This window comes from Drosophila hydei, unplaced genomic scaffold, assembly GCF_003285905.1.
Source record: "Drosophila hydei strain 15085-1641.00,03,60 unplaced genomic scaffold, DhydRS2 tig00000355-arrow-arrow-pilon, whole genome shotgun sequence".
Classification (NCBI taxonomy): Eukaryota; Metazoa; Arthropoda; class Insecta; order Diptera; family Drosophilidae; genus Drosophila; species Drosophila hydei.
The window spans coordinates 107,414-127,939 of record NW_022045715.1 but is presented as its reverse complement, the minus strand read 5'-3'; positions in this window follow the sequence as shown (position 1 = coordinate 127,939).

The following is a 20,526-nucleotide window of genomic DNA, read 5'->3' as shown; positions in this document are numbered from 1 at the left end:
CAGGAGACACTTGAAGCACTTCTCTCGGCTGCCCACAGTGCTTGATGTCCAAGGCATATAAATTTCCATTAGTTTTCCGGCTCGCAGCCAGAGCTAACGGGCAGTGTGTGTTTGTGTACTTCATTTAATTCGTTCGAGCGTCATCAGCTATTAGCAGTTGGCCCTCAGTTGGCCCTCAGTTGGCCCTCAGTTGGCTCTCAGTTGGCCCTATCTGGCAGACAACCAATTAATCATAATAAGCAACTCATTTAATGGCATCATTGCAATCTGCCGCTTCTCTTGCTGCTTCTCTCTGCTGCTCTTGGCTACTCCCTGCTGTTGCCTGCTGCCAGCGACAGGCCTTGACAATGGGTTAAACTGGAGTTTACAATTTATTCGCTGTCGCTGTCGCTGCCGCTGCCGCTGCCGCTGTCGCTGTCGCTGTCGCCTCTCCCATTGTTTGCCAGCTTGTTTTAATACTTGTAAAAATCCGAGCTCTTCTCTGAGCAATTTTTCTCTTGCTCTTCTTCCCCCTCTTCGTCTTATATTCATTTCTTATATTTTTTTTATTTTTTTATATTATTTTGTTGTTGCCTTGTTGTGTGCTTTTCTTGGCTCATTAGTGTGCATTGCTTGCTTCTCCCTGGCTCGCCCTGCCCCTGCCCCTCTCCCTCTGAGCCTCTTCCTGCTCTGAACATTTGTTGCTGTGGCTGGTTATTGTATTATTTTTCTGCTACGTCCTTAAAGGCTATTATAATTTGATTTCAAGATGTTGGACCCATGGAGGCTGCCTCTATGCATATATATTTCTGATCTGTATTCGCTGACGAGCCTCTCTTTGTATCTCTCCTGCTTCAGTCAGTCCCAAGGCTTGTCTTTAGAGTACTTCACATATGCCAGTTTCTAGATGTATATATATATAGCTATCATCTGAGGGTTTATATCTATATATAGCTGTTGACTTCGTTCAGGGTACTCAATGTTCGGCTTGCCATTGATATCTTCAATACTTCTTTTACTTTTGCTCATTTCTTTTAATTTTCTTGTTGTTCTCTGCTGCGGCTGTGGCTGCTTGCCACATTTTGCAATTTGATTAATTTATGTCGCACGTTGCTGGGGTTAAGAACGACGCCTGCAGTGCCAATTAGAAGCGAGAGCTGTGAGCCGAGCCCGAGCCCGAGCCGGAGCCAAACCCAATTCCGAGCTCCCCCACTTTGTGTGGCTCACGCCCTTGGGAATGTAATCGATAAGTGGGACGCTAGACGCTCGCATTAGAGCCTGCGCTACTTGAGCTGTCATCAAAAGCTGCTCAATTTTTGATTTTGATTTTGATTTTGATTTCGGTTATTGTGAGTCCGCCCACGCACAGCCCCTCTCATGGTGCCCTCCTCGCTGATTGCGCGTACAGCAACGAAATATCCCCTTTTGCGCGTTTATCAATTTCCGTCATCAACAGCAACGATGACGATGACGATGACGATGACGACGATGGCATCCACATTGTTATTGAGCTTTTGCTGCTGCCGCTGCTGCGGCTGCTGGATGCGAAATTCACAATTGGTTTTGGTTCACTTCTAGGCTGCAACACGGGTCGCCAGCTCGGCCGGCCGGGATCTGTTTCTGTGCCTTAATGTTATCCCTTTTTGCCATTGCCTCCGGCGAACGTCAAGTGTCGTTGTACAGCGCATATCCTGTCTACATCCTGTCCGGCCCTGGCGCCCCTCCCCATCATCATCCTTGTTGCGTTCAAGAAATACCATTTCTTCTCCTTACTGCTTTTTCCTTCGTCTACCCTCTACACCCTCGCCCAGCACTATGCCCCGCAACACAAAGTGCTGACAACGTTTTGTAGCGAGGGCGAGCAGAGCACAGAGAGATGATTAGACTAAAAAACTAAGTGTGAATGTTAAGGGAATAATGTAATTGCAATCAATCACTCACTCAATCGATTACAGCTCGAAGAGGAGCCGAGGGACTTCCTTCAGGCCGTCATTATGAAAGCTTAAGGTAACTTTAAGTCAATCGGAACTTGGATTAGAGAAGATTCTCGCCTCAGTTTCATTCGCCGCACTTACAGGGTATCTCATAGTCAGTTAGTGTTCAGTGTTCGCTCTTTTTTCCAAGGCATTTACCCTTCTTATTGTCTTGTTGTTCGCGTCACAACTGCTGCGCCCTTTGCCAGGACACGTCGCCAGCTGGCCGCTATTAGCCTTAGCTTTGGCTCAGATCGATCCTGGGGGAGCTCTTAAAGTGGTTTCTACTCCAGTCCGCCTCCTCCACTGGCACATCACTGCCTGCTGCCGCAGATTCACCTCAGCGTGGCCTTTTGTGCATAACGCTTTATGCTTTATCCACTTGAACTCTTTCATTTTTCTTTTTCTATCTATTAAATCATGATTGGCTACAATTTACACACAAGTGGGCGGTCGGAGGTGGGCGGTGGCTGGGTGAGGCTGGGAATTTAGCTGGAATCCGTTGGGCGACAAACGACTTTAAGGGTTGCCATGTGCTTCAAATTGTCCGGGGTATCAACAGCGAGCTCAACAATATCCACTTCAGCTCCAACGCTAGCACTGCCTGAGGGTCGGGGCAGCTGCGCCGTTGCCCTGGCCAGCCACATCGTAACCATTTCTCCCCTTGCATACCCTGCCTTATCCAAGGCGGCAACTCCGCGTCCATAATCGCATTACACGTATATGATATGGACAGATATTGGAGTCCTTTCTTCAGAGCTCTCTGTGGATCAACTGCACCAATCAATCAAACCGACAAAATCAAATGAACTAGTTCCGAGTACCAGTTCAACTTTTGATTGATTTGATTACTTTTCAGAACTTTTTACTCTGAACAGAATTTTGGCTTAAATTTGTTGGAATTGCTGAACTTGAAGTGATATTTGATCGACTTTAGCTTGTGAGTTGCGTAATTCATACAGACATCAAACAAGAAATGAACAAAATGAACTAGTTCCAAGCTGCCAGTGCAATCAACTATCTGGCAACGCTGGCAAGGCAAGCAGCTAACCATATACAAGGCAAAGCTTTGGCAGTCTTCGAAAACTTATCGAGCTAAAGTCCATGTTTCATTAAGACTTGCTGCATCTTGGAATGCCCAACTAGGAAATACCCTGTAAGTAGCAAATAGATCCACCAAAGTACGCTTCCGAGGATTGTTATCTTGCTGCACTTCATCAAAGAAAACAAATGAAGTTTAATATCGATATTAATCGATTGCATGGTAATGGAAACAAATATCGATAATTTGAAACAAACTTGAATTCCGAAAACACAGAGACGGACGAGCAGGCAGACAGCTGGAGAGACGGACGAAGGGAAATACAGGCAGTTAAGCTGGAGAGATGGACGAACGGACAGACGTCTTAGCCCGATTCATTCCAACTGTTTATAAGGTCGACACGCCTCCTGCACACTGGTCCCATTTGGGCCACAAACATATACCCTGCTGGTGGGCGCCTTTAGCAATGGGGCATATAGAAATGTAACCGAGTTGTCGCTAAGGCAGAACGAAGCGCAGAGACTGCTTCGGCTCTTTGCCTCTAATTGAATAGGAAAAGCAAAAGCAGTCGGAATCCAGTGCCATGAGGAACAGGAATAAAAGCACATAAATAATAATCAATGCTGGCAGCAGCACATGCACATGAAAGGAGGAAAACGAGAGGGGAAAACTTCATCAGAAAATGCAACATTTAAAATAATTTTCACAGCATTTTGCTTGATTTTCAAATCGACTTGAACAATAAATAATAAATGTGTGCACAAAATGTATGCAAGCTGTGCTTATAGACTGACAGAGGGAGTGGCGGGGGCGTGGCAGTTAGCTTGCAGTTGCCTGAAATCACATTGCAAATCGCTGCTTGTGCTGTAAAAGTTATTAAAGCGGAAATTATTCATTGCACGATCGAACGAGCGCTCTGATTGCAACACCAAATCAACTGTGACAGCTGTGTGTGTGTGTGTAGGTGTATCTGCCACACACACACACACACATAGCTGTAGAGTTGACTGTTGATGTGCCATAATTAGCCTGCAATGTGCAGCAATTGGAGACGATTTATTTATTACTCATACGACGCGTGCGACAGACCAAAATCCGTTATTTAGCACAGCTTTGGCACACCTGTGTGTGTGTGTGTGTGTGTGTGAGTGTGCATTTCTGCATATGAAATATATAATTAGCAGCCCACGCCCGCGCCCACTTGCCAGCCTAACCCATATACCCTGTAAAAGAGGCCGAGACTAGCTCAAGCCTGACTCGAGTCCCGACTATTCATGCTGCTGGCAGCAACTCTCAGCCAGGTGAGCTGGTGAGCTGGTGGGCAGGTGGGCAGCGCGAATCGTGAACAAAAAATATTGAATCGCTTTATTAACAGAATTCAATTGCAGTTGCAATTTCACTTCGGGGCTTTTTAATTTTGAAATGTATTGACATTGCGCTGGCATTAATATGAATGCTGCGAGCGAAAGCCAGACGAATGGACAGAACTGACCAACTGACTAACTGACTGACTGACTGTCTGTCTGTCTGTCTGTCTGTCTGTCGTATTCATATTTAATATTTAGTGAAGTTTTTATTGCTCGCAGCTATCGCATATATTAAGTGCTTAAATATTGTAATATTGTAATACCAACAACGCCATGCTCATTGGCTGTGTGTGAGTGGGCGTGTCCGTACAAGAAATGAACAATAAAATGAAATGGCATGGAATGAAACGTGAAACATAAAATTGTGGCTGACATTAATAGATGCACACACTAAACGTCTGTGTGTATGTGTGTGTGTGTGCATTGTGTGGTCATTCGTTTCAATTAAACTGCGCACACATTATCACATATGCACACACAAATCAAATAGGCTGCAGCCCCAGACCAATCTCCACTCAATCATCGCTTAACAATTGCAGCGAGGGGAAACCCCAAAAGCCAAAAGTTTAACTGCCCAGCTAGCAAATGCCAAATGCTACTCTTCGAATCACATAATCCATATATATATATATAAATATATATATATAAATATATATATATATATAAATATATATATATATATGTGTAATTATAGATTGCTTGATGCTTTGCTTGCACTGCATTTGATTCAATTTGAGCGAAAAGGCTCGAGCTGCTGCAGACTGTCTGTATTTATGCAACTTACGACCTGTGATACTTGATTCTATATGCATATATATATGCACATAAATATAAATTACTTTATGAACCTAAGCATAAGTATAATAGCAGCACAAATTAGAGGCTTTCTGCAATTTTCGAATTGCTTCAATGGCAGCTTACATTGTGTTTGCGACTGGATGGACTTGCTACCAACATAATTAAGCATTTAAATGCACACTTTGTCCAGGTTGAGTTTTGTGAACATTTAAACAAGTCAAACCAACATTTTGCGATTCATTTGAGCTCAATATGCCGGGCTTTGCTGACTTTGTTTTCAGTGCATTTAGCAAATGAACTGTAGATGCTGCTTAATCAAGTATATTCTTATGTATGTATTCATGTATCTAAATATATAACTGAAATTGACCTCGTGATACATATATCAGTTTATTTTGCTGTAAACTTCATTGATTGATATCTTATTCATTTTGCATCTTTGTGTAAATTTTGATTTTGGTTTTATGAACAGTATCAGCATCAGCATCTAAGCAAATATCTCTCTGAACATGGTCATTTTCGTAACTACAATAAATACAAAAGATGGGGAAAACAGCCAAGTCTAGCTGGAATTAGTGAGGAGATGCAATGGGCGACGCAGTGGATGACTGCTGGATGAATGTTGGCAAAGGAAAGGACGTGGCAGAAACTGTCAGTGAAGTAAAAGTAGAGACTGTGGTAGAGGTAGAGATAGATAGATGGAGAGAGAGAGAGAGAGAAAGTGAGAGAGAGAGACAGATAGAGAGAAGACTTGGCTGCAGGCGCATGGAGAACACAGCTCAGCTAGAGCAGTTAGAAAGGCTACACTTGAAAGCTAACGAGGGGTAGCTCCTAATAGCAAGTTGGCAGGCAGGTGGAAGGCTATTAACAAGCTAATCGGTACCTCATTGATCAGAGTGGCGAGCTGACTGACGATTAATAAAAAAAAAAAAACAACTCAGCATCAGCTGACAAAGAAATCCTCGTTCAACAAATAGAAGATTTTCATTTGAGTTTAGTTTTTGTGAATTTTGGAGCATTTTGCGAGCAGGTTCATTGACTTTTCAACGCTGCCTCTTGCACCTGGCGGGTAAATAATAACCTGAGCATTTTTATTGCAGCTGCCCCAACCGAAAGAAGTGTCACAGTGAAATAGTTGCACGCCATTTGGGCGCCATAATTTTTAGTCGCCCTCGACGAAAAATGGGAAAAAGGAATAAACACAGAGAGAGAAAGAGAGAGAGAGAGAGAGAGAGAGGTAGAGGGAGAGGGAGACACTCACATCACATACATAAGTTATGAACTCTAAAGGAGAGTGGACCAAAGAAAGAAGGGAAGAGCAGAGGGAGAGAGATAGGGTAAGGCTAAGGATTCGGGTAAAGAGCTTGAAGCACGCGCCAGATGCAAAGCGAGGACCAACTCGAAACTCGTGGCCGAAACATTCGCAAGGCCATTATATATGCGACACCTTGAAGGGGGGAGGACAGCGGCGGGCGGCGGGCGGCGGGTGGCTGGATTGAGAGGATGCAGCATATAAAATATTATTCCACTGGCATTCGCAGCGCCAAGATAAACACACTTCACACACAGCAGTAAAAAAAGCCAAATTTGTTGCCCAGTTGCAGTTTATTGTCCTGCCTGCTCCACACACTCCTCGCCCCTCGCCCCTCGCCCCTCGCCCCTCGCCCACTCTGCCACGGCCTGTCGCCATTTGTAAGTTTTGCGTACATTTTGGCAGGCATTACTTTTGGCATTTGCACTTTAATTAAATTGTAAATATTTTGCCCGAGTCGTTGATGATCAGCGCCGGCATGGAAATGGAAATGAAAATGGAAATTGAAATCAAATAAATTGCCCAACATGAATTTACATTTCATTTCTCACGGCTGCCTGCACAACTTACCCACAACAATGGCAGCAATTCCTATTTGCCATGGCAAAAGAAAACTCCACATGAATATATGCCATTCATGGAAAGGCCTCGAGCACCGATGCGGGGAAAAAAGTGAACATTTTAGACCAAAGTCAATTGTTTGCGCATATATCATGAATATTTGAATTTTAAATAACTGCAAAGTGCAAATTTGGCCAGGTGAATAAATGACAGAATCTTAATTGCAAATATAAAACTGCAAACAGACAGAGCGAGAGAGGGAGAGAGGAGAGGGCAGCTCTTTGAGCACATATATCAAGTTTATTTTATCCATTTGCCTGTGCAAATCAAAAGAGTTTTATTAAAGGGCCCCAAGCTAAATGCAATTCATTACAGAGAACAGTCATTGTGCAATGATTTGCCTTTTACAATGGCACAAAAGTTACAAAATAAATTAACTCTTTTTACAATACTCAGAGCACACAAATTCTGTGTTCAGCAAGTGTCGAAGTTTTTCCCTATAGGCAGGATGTGAATGACTCCTCATATGCAACAGACCGAGCCAAACACAGAGTCACAGAGTCTTGAGTCCAACGGCTCTGTCGTTAATAAAACGATTCATGATCAAGGGGCAAAGCCTTTCAAGCATTTGGACAATTACATTTGATCGATAACTTACACAGCTGCTGACACACAGTTATCGATAATAGTTTCACTCTTGCTAGGCTACTCCAAGGTTGCAATCAGGCTCAAATCCTTTTACTTCTTCCAACAGCAAAGCCTACTGGCATTCATCCATTGCCCATTCTAGGCAACAGTCGTCACTCTTTACTCTTTAAGCTTGTCTCTTTATCAAATTAATTTAGACAATTTGAAACACTTTATGCCCTACGTTTGCTGCTGGACTCAGCATTGTTTCATTGAGGAGTTAATTGTTTACGAGTTTGTTAAGCTCTTCACTCTGTGCAGTGCCATCACGAGACACTCAGATTTATGTCACCTGTGGGTCGCTCTGCAGTCCACGCCGCACACGCCCTCGAGGGCGTTGCACCTGCAGCTGCGCTGCGCTGCTCTGTGGCTTGCTTGCATATTATATAATTACAAATCAAGAGTTTCGAAGCTGGATTGATGTGCTTAGCTAAGCTGGCTAATGCGGGGATTTCGGCTAATCCAAGGAGCTCTTTAAAGTTCGTAAAAGTTTATTTTTTGGCTAATTAACCCTGAGCAGGTCTGGTGCTTGGGCTCGGTCGTATCTGAAGATCTGTTCAGCTCAGCGGGCTTAGTTTGAACTACCCCAAAGCTTGTTCGGCTTTGAGAACAGTTTTCAATTTGGGCGAACTTTAATTAATTTTGCTTTTTGTTTAACTTTCGCTCTGCTTTTTTAATCTAAGCAAATAAATATTTTTTGTTGTTTTTATTATTTTGTTTTGGTGAAATTCCTTTCATTTGGGTTAATTTCGCAAAAAATCTGCCTAATTTATAAGATTTATCTGCCGAGACCCGCCTGTCATCATTTCTGTCTTCCTTTTCTGTTTTTTATTTTTTATTTTGTTTTGTTTTGTTTTCTTTTTTTCGAGTCTCTAACCCCAACATCCGTTCTTAACATCCTGCACATTTATTGTGCTGCTTCTAATATGTTGTCCCTGAATTTCAAATGTCTGTGCCTCCCTCTCTCCATCTCTCCATCTCTCTCTCGCACTCTCTGCTGGCTCTTTGTGTCACCCACTCTTCTGTCTCTCTCTGGGTCTCAGCTCGAGTTTATTTTCTGTTATTATGCGCGTTATTTTTGGGTGCCCTTGGATGAGACGCAAGTTTTGCGTTGCCAACACCCGTCGGTCCCGCCCCTCCCTCCCCCTCTCGCGGCCGCTCCCGCAGCGCATAAATTAATAAAGTGTGTAATTACAAAGTTCATAAACTTCAGATACGCTCATCTGCAATACATGGCCAAGAACAACGACAACGACAACGACAACGACAACAACACGAACAACAGCCGAAACTTGATTTGCCGCCCTCTGCCTCGCCGCTACTTTCTGCGCCCTTTTCTTTGATACCCTAGCTTGGCCCAGCCATGAGGTATACCTTGAACTACTATGCTCTGCACTACTCTATACTCTTCTATCACTGAGACACTTAAGCATACCATATCTGAACAGATCTCAGCCTACTATGTGACCTACTAGTAGATACCCTCTTCATCCAAACATAGGAAGTTATGCAAAAACTTTGGCCTCAATTTGCTGAAGTTTGTTATCGAAGCGCGATGCTAAAAGTTATCGATTATTGAAAGCTTGCAAATAGTTGAGATCGTCTCAGCTGTTGTTTCTGACCACGCCCCTTTGTGTCATTCGGAACAGACAACTCATGCAGCTGCATTATAGGGTATACCCGAGTCGACTCTGTGAATTTAGCAATTATTATTTGTACTTTTTATTGTATTTTCCTTTTTTCTATTATACTTTGCTGTTGTTGCTGCTGTTGCTGTTGCTTTGGCACTCAATTATTTAATTTGGCTAGAAGGCGGATACATTGGCTGGTGTTCACCTTTTCTGGCCCAAGGTGCGAATCGTTAGCCATTGTGCATATTTTATGAGCTAATTAACTGGCGCATTGGCCGCAGGCAATTGGCCCAAGCGAGAAGGAGCTACACACAGAGACAGAGAGAGAGAGCGTGAGCGAGGCAGCGTTAGAGTTGAAAGCAATTTGTGGATTATGTTATCAAATGTCTAACGCATTATTGTTGTTGCCATAAAGTTGGCAACGCGCCGCGCACGTTTGTTGTGGTTGGCAACATTTCGCTTTACAGTTGTTTGTCTTGGCCCAAAACAACGCAGACGAACAAACTGCGATTTATATGCTAAAAAAGCGCACACACGTGTCGTCTGCGTGTGTGGGCGTCTGTGCACAATTACTAATTAAGCTCAGCTGAAACAAACACACACACACAGCCGCAGAAATGAAGGCAGCTGTGAGGCGCGTCGAAGACGTTTCGTGTTGCATACTGTGCGGCGTCGCTTGTTAAGAAAAATTACTCAACTGACACGACTTTGCTTTACCATCTCCATCACTGGGTGTGTATCTGTGTGTGTGTGTGTGTGTGTGTGTGGGTGTGTGTGTGTGTGTGTGTGTGCGTGTGCGTGTGTGTGTGTGTTTGTGTCACTGCCTACACCACAGCAACAGCAACGGCAGCGGCAACGACAGACACCTCAATCGCCGCCAAAGCCAAGCCCTTCCCCCCACCACACCCCTTCGACAGCTACGCCCCTCCCCTCCACCCGCGTTAGCCGCCATCGCTGCATGCATGTAAAACATTTCCGTTTTCCGCTACAAAAGTTTCGGCGTTGGCTTTTGTTTAATGCACCCTACACGCAGCCAAGTGACAGCTGCCTGGCTAGTTGGTCCAACTTGTCCGCGTTTACTAATCTCGCCTTAAGCTCGCCTCTATGAACTCTAACTGTCTTCATCTTTCTTTCTCTCTGACTCTCACTTTCTCTCTCTCTGCATCTAACTGCTTTCTTCTTCTCTTTCTTTCTTAGTCTTTCCTCAACTGTCTACACTCTTATAATTATTTATATATTATTATCTCTCTCTCTCTCCCTCCCTCTCTTTCCCTCTCCTTCCCTCTCTCTGCCCTTTCTCTCTCTCTTTCTCTTCCTCTCATTCATTATTATTTCACTGCCCTTCTCTAAATCTCTCTCAGTCTTCATCTATCTGTCTCCAAGCCTCTCATGCCCAGAATCTCTCTCTCATTCTCTTTCTCTCTTCTTTTTCTTCCATTATTCAATCTTCGTTAGTCACTTTCCTTTGCATGTTTCTTGAACGTTTTACTGGCAGCTCCACTCACATATTTTTGCATAGATATTGTATTTTTAGGCAAACCAATTACCTGTGCTTTTTCCTCTTAGGCGTCATTGGGCGTTCTCTCTGTCTCTCTTCTACCACTCGCCCTCTCCCTCTCTGTTTCTCTCTCTCTCTCTCTCTCTGTATATCTTTTCTCTTTATGGCAGAGCATTGAAATTTCGACTAGAGCTCATGAAAAATTCATTTCTATTTGTATTTTTTGCCTCCGCTGCTGCTATGCGTGGCGCAATTTTTGTTGTTGTTGCTGCTGCTTCCGTTGTTGCTGTTGTTGCTGGCTTTTGGCAGAGCGCGCTCAGCGAAACATCGTAAATTTGTTTAATTTGAGGTTTTTTATTTTGGCAAACAGCAACAGCAGCAACGGCGGCGGCAGCAGCAGTTAACAACGATAACGACCATGTAGCTGGGGCATGGGAAGCGAGCTGCTCTCCCAGCCTTCGCGCTTCCCCGCCTCGCCGCCCACATTCCGTCTGCCACGCCCACTGCAGTTCAGTGTGTTTTGTGCAAATATGTAATTTAAATTAATTTTTGTGTTTCAAGCGTTTCATAGACGACGCCTGCTTATAAAATGTTGCTGCCTTGTCTGCACAGCTGCACGGCCCACGCATCCGCTTTGCATTCAGCCAGCCGGCGACCCAGCCAGCGCAACCCGTTGCCTGCCACCGCACATTGTCGACGGCTGCGCCAAACTTTCTTCATATAAAGTTTGGCTAAGAAAGCAAAGGCAGCTGAAAGGCATTTGCCTAACAGCAGCAGCACCAGCTGCTGGTGAGGTGGGCTGGGGTGGGGACGAGTGGCTGGTGGAGGGTGGGCGGGGTCGGTCTGTCTATAATTTGTTTGGCTGCAGTCAGTGAGGGGCGTGTCCGCCGCCCTAGGCAGCGCGCGGCAATTGTAGAATTTTCATAAATTACGCATCATTAATATCTCACGCCCAACCAGCGCCCCTTCTGCCACGCCCAGTGTCTCGCTAATGCCAACACTCAAGCATGAGTCTGTGCGGCTGTGTGTGTGTGTGTGTGTGTGTTTGCACTGCAGTCCGGCAAAGGCGACCGCATATTATTAATAAGCGCAGACATTTATCTGCTCGGATTAAGTGCAGCGACTGCGACGGCGACGGCGACGTCGACAGCGACGCTGGCAGCGCAATCAAAATTATAAATTACATATTAAGCGCAGAGCAGCAGGGACAACAAGGACAACAGCAAGGATACACAGCAGCAGCAACAACAACTACTAACCATCTGTGCAGCTTTCAACTGCTGTTCCACTTCCACCCGTTCCGCCTGCGCAACGTTCTGGCCATTATCAACGTCATTTGCAACACTTAAACTTTGCATTAATGCAGCGCTCGGGTTGCTCGGGTTGCTCGACCAACCACTGTGTCAACTGGCCACGCCCACACCCACACCCACACCCACACCCAACCCTTGTCCTGGCTCGCTTAATTTCGCTCATTCATTTCAAGCGTTTTATGCTGGCCAAGGACATGATGAACGCGAATTATCTACAGCAACAGCTCCTCAAAGGACGACAACAATTTTAAACAGCAGCTGTTATTCCACTTCCACTCCCCTTCCCCTTCCTCTTCCTCTTCCTCCTACTGTTATTTGTTTTTTAATATAAAAGTAAAGCCAACTGAAGCATCAAATAGTTCCTATGATTAATCAACTGCTGCAGAGAACTAATAAGCAGAGCAAATTCTACAAGGCTTAGCTGTGCTATGGGTTCCATCATTCATCGTCGATTCAGCTATTAGAACCCTGCATCTATTGCTCAAAGCAGGCTTAAGATGTCAATTAATTAATAGAAAGTGAAACCAAAGCGGAACTGGAACCGGAACCGAAGTCAAAGTATGAGCTTTTTCAAAAATGGATTCGTTTTCAAATACAGAATCTACTTGTATAACATTAACAGGAACTGGAACTGGAACTGGAACTGGAACCGGAACCGGAACTGAACTGACAACAAAACTGGAACTGATCAATGTGATTATACTTTAATATAAACGTTTTCAGTATAGAACTTACTTTTATTAACATTAATAGATTGAGAACGAGAACCGGAACTGGAACCGGAACTGGAACCGAAACCGGAACCCAAATTGACAGCGAAACTGGAACTGAAAAATGATTTTCATATATGGAATTTACTTTTATTATCATTATTAGCACCGGAACCTGAACTAAAGCCGGAACTAGAACGGAACCATGTGATTTTTTTCAAATTACTCATATGTCATTACTAAAAAATGAATCCAATCCTGAACCGGAACCGGCATGGTGAACCAAGATTGCACTGCTTAAAGTTGCTGTAATTAAAGTGAACTGGTTCTTTTGAACCACTTCTAAGAACTGCACTGAAAACTCTTTGTAAGCCACGCAGCGCACTTCGGCAGCCTCTCTTGAGCCCACAAAGTCATTAATTGGTTTAGGTTTCTAAGGAAAATCTGAATTTGTGCCTGGATTTAAGCTGAGCAGCTCAACTGAGGCTCATTGTGAGCAGTTCCCTAGCTGCTGAGTTAATGTGGAATACGAGACAAATCCTTTGCAGAAATGCCTCGACGTCAATCCGATTGGATGCAGCTCGAATGGCAGCTGCGCTCCAGATCCAGTTGAAGTTATGTCCAAATTGGCAGCTAAAGAGTGTGCTATGTGTGTGTGTGTGTGTGTGTGTGTGTATGTTTGTGTTTGTGTGTGTCGGGGTCGACTCAATTACGTTGGCAACTCAGCCGCAGGAACAGCAATTGGCATCGATGCCAGCGCAAATAGAAATTTAAATGCGTCAGCAAATGGAATACAAAGGACAAACAACAGTTGGGTTCTGAGCAGAATGTAAAGGAGGCGGGGCAGGCTTCCCATTATAGAAGTGTGTAATAAGTCAATGGCACACACACACACACACACACACAGATGGTGATGACAACAACAACAAATTGCCAAACAACAAAAGTGACAAAATAAATTAAATTGACTTCGCTTTGTTCAACTGTATGAATCAATGTGTGTGTGTGTGTGAGAGAGTGTGCTCTGTGTGTGTGCGTGTAGCCACGTTGCCTTGCCATAGTTTTCTTTACACACGCACCAAAACTTGGCAACGCCAGCGACAATTGAGGCACGCACCATGGCAAAGAAAATACCAAAAAAAAAAAGCCAAAATGAAATGAAATGCGGAACGTCAAATGTCAGAGAGCGAAGCTTGTGAACTAAAAGTTGGAACCAAAGAGGAGCTCGGAACTGGAACCCAGTATACAGTGGGTCACGTACGGGCAACTGTCGACAGTCAGCGAACTGGATGAGGCCGAGGCCAACTCTCAACGCAACGCAACGCAGCTCATTTCGACTCGACTCGACTTGACTTGACTTGACTTGAGTCGACTTCAGTTTCAGCTCATTTCAAGCTGAACTAAAAGCCAAGAAGGCAGCAAACCAAATTAAAAAGCCAGCAACAACAGCAACAGCAAATGAATAGAAATGAATTGTGAGTCGACTAGTGAATAGTGAATACTGAAGAGTGAATAGTGAATAGCAGTAGCCAGACATCAAGCCAGCTGCCCAGCCAGCAAACGAACCACAACCAAAACTCCCACACTATAACAGCTCTTGATAGGCGACAAAAAAAAAGAAATATATATATATACTCTATATAGTTAAGCTGAAAGTTTGAGACTGAAGCAGCTGCACTCTGATTAAGTGCCGATTAGAAAGAATCCATTACATTAGATCCAGCAAAAATCAAGTTAGATACAATTCATGCCGCATATATATTCCCGATCATACTCAATTGCCCAGCTCAGTCTGCATTAGTTACGCTTTCGACTTCGTTTTCGACACATGTGTCGCCTGTGCGCTGCCTGCTCTCTATTGTGTACACGTACACGTGTGTTTGCACGTGTATTTAGCATATGTGTACGTGCATGTGTGTGTGTATGTGTGGAGGGGGGAGTGGTTGTTTTTGTGTCTGCATGCTTGAGTATCTGCGGCTGCTTTTCCGTTACTTTACATTGACTTCCGCAGCAGTTGGCGCCGTATGCCAAAACCGCCAAAACGCCAAGCGCTGCTCCAGACAGACAGACAGACAGACAGACAGAGAGGCAGATCTTTTCCATTGCCCATTGGCTTACCTGAACAGCGCTCTCTACACCTGCCTGCCTACACACCTACAACAATGTAGCCTGCAATCGTTGCTGGCTGCCTGCCTGGCTGGCTGCTGTTGCTGCTGCTGCTGATGTCAGTTAACAAAGACGCTGCCATTGTTGCTGTTGTTGTTGTCGTGCTTGTAGCTATTGCTGTTGTTGTCACAGCATGTTAGACACAAACAGAGAGTAGCAGATACTCTCTCTCCCTCTCTTTCTCTCTGTGTGAGAGTGAGCTAGGTAGCGCCACTTCATCGGCTTCATTCAAGTTGTTACTTTGCGCGCCTTTGCTCCTGACAACTGACATCGAGTAGCTTTGCGTGTTGTTGTTGTTGCTGCTGCTGTTGCTGTTGTTATTGTGTTTGCTGCTATTGCTGTGCTTATTGTCACATGACAAAAGCTGACGTGTCATCATTATCTATTGTTTCACTGCGACGCTTTGTTGCTGCTGCTGCTGCTGCTGCTGCCAATAGCCCACACACGCCAGCAACAAAGTTGCTGGCAACATTTGCCAGCAATTGTTGTTGTTGTTGCTGCTGCTGGCGCTGCTGTTGTTGACATTGCTTTTGCCTTTGGCTGCCTGCCCGCTGGCCCGTTTTGGCTGCCCTTGCCGGATGCAGCGCGGCGTATACGTAATCTGCTGCAGTCATTTTTTAACTTGATCAACTGAAGTTTGAAAACTCAATTGAAATCAAAGCAAAAACATTTTGATTTTTCCATCGTCTTCCTCTTCATTTTGTATATTGATATATTGTTGGCAAATTCAAGCAGCAACGCCCGTGCCCTTCACATTTGCTGTTTGGACTTCATCGATATATATAATCGATCGCCTTGCTTAGCTATATATTTTATTTACCTTTTTCTGACAGTTCCTCAGTAGCTTGACTAGTCGCTTGTGTAAATCTCATCATATACTTGTTTGAGAAATTAAATTTCCTGGACGCAGCACGAAAACCAAGTCGAGTGCAAAAAACGTTGCCTACATTTGGGCGCAACTTTCGAAGATGAAAGCAAAAATCTAATTTACTACTTGAAATATGCAAATGCTGCAGCTACTTCATGTTGCTGCTTCTGCTATTGTTGTTGCTGTGGTCCGTGTTGTTGGGGGAATTAAATTTGTTGTCAATTGTTGGCCGACGGCCAACAGAATTTCAAAAGTTTGCACTCGCCTTTTTAAGCATTTTGCTTTCTTAATTTTAATTTCATAATGCAAAAATTTATGATTGCGCACACACAAAGCGTGCGAGGGCGCCAAAAGCAGAAAGTGGGCGAGTGGGCGAGGCAGTGCCAGAACGAGACTGCCGGCCAAAACACACACACACACACACACACACACACAGCACACACACAAAGCGTGCGTCTAACAAATTTCATTTGTGTGTTTTGGTCAGCAAGCAAGTGCAAAGTACCACAGCATCAAAATTATTACAGTTACTCTATATATGTGTGTGTGTGTGTGTGTGTGGCTGTTAGCTATGTATATACATGCATATATATATTGTATAAAGCTGAGACTTTATAATGTTTTCATTCGATTTGACGCACGTCAGTTGCATAGAGCAGAGGGCAAGCAACTGAGTCTAGAGAGCTAAGCAGCCATACCTGCTGCTTGCAACAGCAACAACCACAGCAGCGACTCTAACAATTGCAAGCAATTCATTTATAGCAGCTCTGCTAACAACAACGACCACAGCAGCAACGACAACAACAACATTTGCTGGCAACTTTTCAGTTGACGCATCATTTTCCAACTCTCAGCTAATGCGGCAGCAGCTGCTGCTGCAATTGTTGCTGCTGCTGCTGCTGCTGCTGCCGCAGCTGATGGCTGTGCTTTATTATAATTTAAAGACTAGCGCCTGCCACGCCCACTTTCAGTCTGCCGCTTTGTTTGTTTGTTTGATGCAGCAAAACTTCAAGCTGAACGCCTCGTTGTCATTGTCATTGCCAGCAGACGTCGCTCTGTCGCCCTGGCTCTATGTGTGCGTGTGTGGCAGTGTGTGTGTGTGTGTGCATAGCTGACAGCAACAACAACGACAGCAGCGGCAACAACTACGACAATCAACTTGTGTGTGCGCATTTATTTGTTTTGTGTCAGTTTCGGTTACGTAAGTAAATTAATTAATTTTCAATTGCTTTAAATAAACAAACAGTTTGCCAATAGCAACAGTAACAGCAACAGCAACAGCAACAGCATCAGCAACAACAACTTGAACAGCAACTCGAACAACAAACAACATAGGCAATAGGAAGTCTGCGTGAAGCGAAAGATAACAGCTTGTCCCAGCACTATCTGGCAATATTTGTCTGCGGTTGCTTTGATGGAGTTGCCACTTGATGGCGATTGTTTTACAATCGATTGCTCACTTATCGAGTCGAGTGAACAAATGTAAATGCTGTGGATAATGGATACTGTCTAAGCTTTAGCCTTGCGACTGCTACAAAATGTTGTCGATAACAACAGAAACAGGCTCTATGCTTCGATAAGTTCAATATATATGGCTAGTTTCATATCGATAACAGCCATCTATAAAATATTATCGATAACATAGTTAACATAATAGAGCAAAACAATTAAGCTACTTCAATTGCTGATGATATAATACATAGACTGATCACTTTATCGATAACTTCATTAACTATGTTATTATATAAGTCGATAACAGCAATATTTATCGAATATTCAATGCAACTACGTCTTTATCTATCGTTAGTTTGTTAACACTCTCAACTGTTGCTGTTAACTGGTAAAAAATAATAAAATAAATCCAATAAATGTTATCGATAACAGTCGAATTTATTTGATCTTTATAAAGTAGAACAAAATAATGGAATTTCTGCAAGAGCTGATGTTATGAAATGATGACTTATATGACATTAGGCGGAAGTGTTATCGATAGCTTTAATGTATATGTTAATATTTATATCGATAACATTAATTTGTATTGAAAGGGAGTTATATCTACCGATTTATTTATCGTTAGCTTATAATGATTATAATCAACAGTCGTTATTTATGGTTAATACGCTCCGTCGTGCAGAAAACTAATTATTTTATTTCGACATTTAATAAACCTGGTGGCGCAGCAAACTTTTGTCAGCAAACTTTAACTTGCAACTTGTTTCAACTTTAAAGAGGAACTTGTCATAATGATATGGAACCAAAAAGCGTCACGCTATCTCACTCATCCATCCAAGTTCATGCTCCTTCTCTGCCTCTGTCCCTCTCCCTCCCTCCCTACCTCTCCCCCAACCTCTCCGCCACTCGCTGGCTGTTTAAGCACTCAACGCACTATATACCCGTTATGGCTCAATTCGTCAGGCAATTAAGCTTCAGGCAGTTAAAGCAAAAAATAAAACGGAAAGAATGAAAATGTGTAGCTCAAGAATTTCAACAGATTCCAGCAAATGCCCTTCGCCCCGTAGTGTCTCATTGTGCCCATTGAGCTTGCAGTTTCTTCAAGTTGTCGAATTTGTTCGCAAAGTGTTTGTTTAATTAGCAAATAAAGCGGAAATCTGCCTACGCGAGGGCTATAACAGTGCCTGCCTGCCTGCCTGCCTGGCCGTCTGTCTGACTGCTTGTCTGTTGGCCATTTCTCTTAGTTCGTGTTGGCCAAGAGCGTTGTCTCTCTTTGATGCTGAAGCTTTTGAAACTCACCACGAAATTGAGCGAGCGTGAAGCCAGTGCGCAGGCTTGAAAGCAATTACGACTCGTTAACTCTCTCCCTCTGCCGCTGCCTCTTGCTCTTGCTCTTGGTCTTGCTCTTTCGCTGTCGCCCGCTTGGCCCCCTCCGCTGGCGGTCCTTTGACTTTGGCGCCCAGCCCCAAAACGTTGCGTGGCAAAGCTGTTTTACATTTAAATGGCAACTGTGGCGACAGCGGCTTCTCTTGTCTTTGTTGCAATTGTCTTGCGGCGACGGCACCAACAGCTGCCGCAGGGAAAGCGCGGAGGCCGGGCCGCAGCAAGACACCAGCAAGTGGGTCACTGGGGCAGCAATCAACAAACAGTCGGCTCGACAATCACACAGCAACTCTTCCGCCGCGCTGACGTCACAAAGGGCTTATTCTTCTACGTTGTTTAGTCTGCCTTAAAGCAGCAATCGCCCACTTAGCCAGGCAGCCACGCCGGCACAGGCCCAACAGCAGCCACAAGCCGCAGAAAGCAAAGCTAAATGCGCACGCGTAGCATTCGAGAGGGCAGATGTCTACAAGCAATGCGCAAGAAGCCTAGCAAGAAGTTCGCATTTAAAGCTTGGAGCAGCGAGAAGCATTACGTGAAGTTGCTTTCAGTTGCATGAACTAGAGAAAACTGACGGAAGCGACAGCTACTTATGAAGTCTTGCTCCTGCTTTAGGCATGGCTGGCTGGCTTAGCTTCTTTCTTTTTTGTCACTTTTAGATTTACTTGAAAATAAATAAGACTTGAGCCTAATAGATTTCAAGCTGAGAAAACTTAATTTCGACACGTTTCGCAAACTTTAACTTTGGTTACCTTTGATCAATCGTCGTTTTCTAAAGTTTCTCCCTTGAGCTAATGTTTAGACATAATAAATTTAATCAAGGCTACCACAAACCAATTCTTCTCTTCTGCTTCTCTCTAGGGTATCTTTCTGCAGCTCATTTCTGCAGCTTCTCTATACAACTTCTCTCTTCAGATTGTCTCTAGAGCTTTTCTTTTCAGCTTATTTCTAGAGCTTCTCACTGTAGCATCTTCTTTCAACTTTTCTCTAGAGCTTCTCTTTTCACTTATTTCAAAAGCCTCTATCTATAACTTCTCTCGTCTACATCTTACCGTAGCTTCTCTCGGTAGCTTCTTTCTGCAGCATCTCTCAGCAACTCCTCTCTGAATCTTTTATTTACGTATTGCCTAGAGCTTCTCCCTTTAATCTCCTTCTTTTGTTACTCTTTTCAGCTTCTCTCTGCACCTTCTCTCTCTGTAGCTTTTTTCTTCAGCTTCACTCTACAGATTTCATCTTGAGCTTCTCCCTATAGGCCCTCTCTAGAGGTTCTCTCCTTTCTCTTTAGCCTCAGTCTTGAGTTTCCTTCAGCCTTCGATTTATTTTAAAGTTGATTTAAATAGTTTTCGCTGCTTTATTGGCTTCATGCAGCTCGGATAATGTAAGCCAAGTAACTAGGCCTTCAGTCTTGCCACATTTCATGGACATCAGAGCCTACTTACAGGCGCAACTCATCCGTTATTAACTGTATCTCCATTATGGCAGCTCTTGATGTTACAATTATTGTTAAACTGCATAATTACCTGACCACTGTTAGGAAAATGACTTAATTAGCAGCACTGCGACTGACACGTAACAAACAAGAACAAACAGTTGTTGTTTTGTGTTTGCTGGCCAAGTTGCAGTCCAAGGGTATCCAGAGAGGTATATAGATGTGCACATATTACATATCACAAAGAGGAATATGCAACTTCAGCTGTGTGCATTTTGCATGAGCAGGCATCATTAATATATATATTACAGAGCAAGAAATTAAAAACAAAATAAATATAATATTTATAAATATTTTACG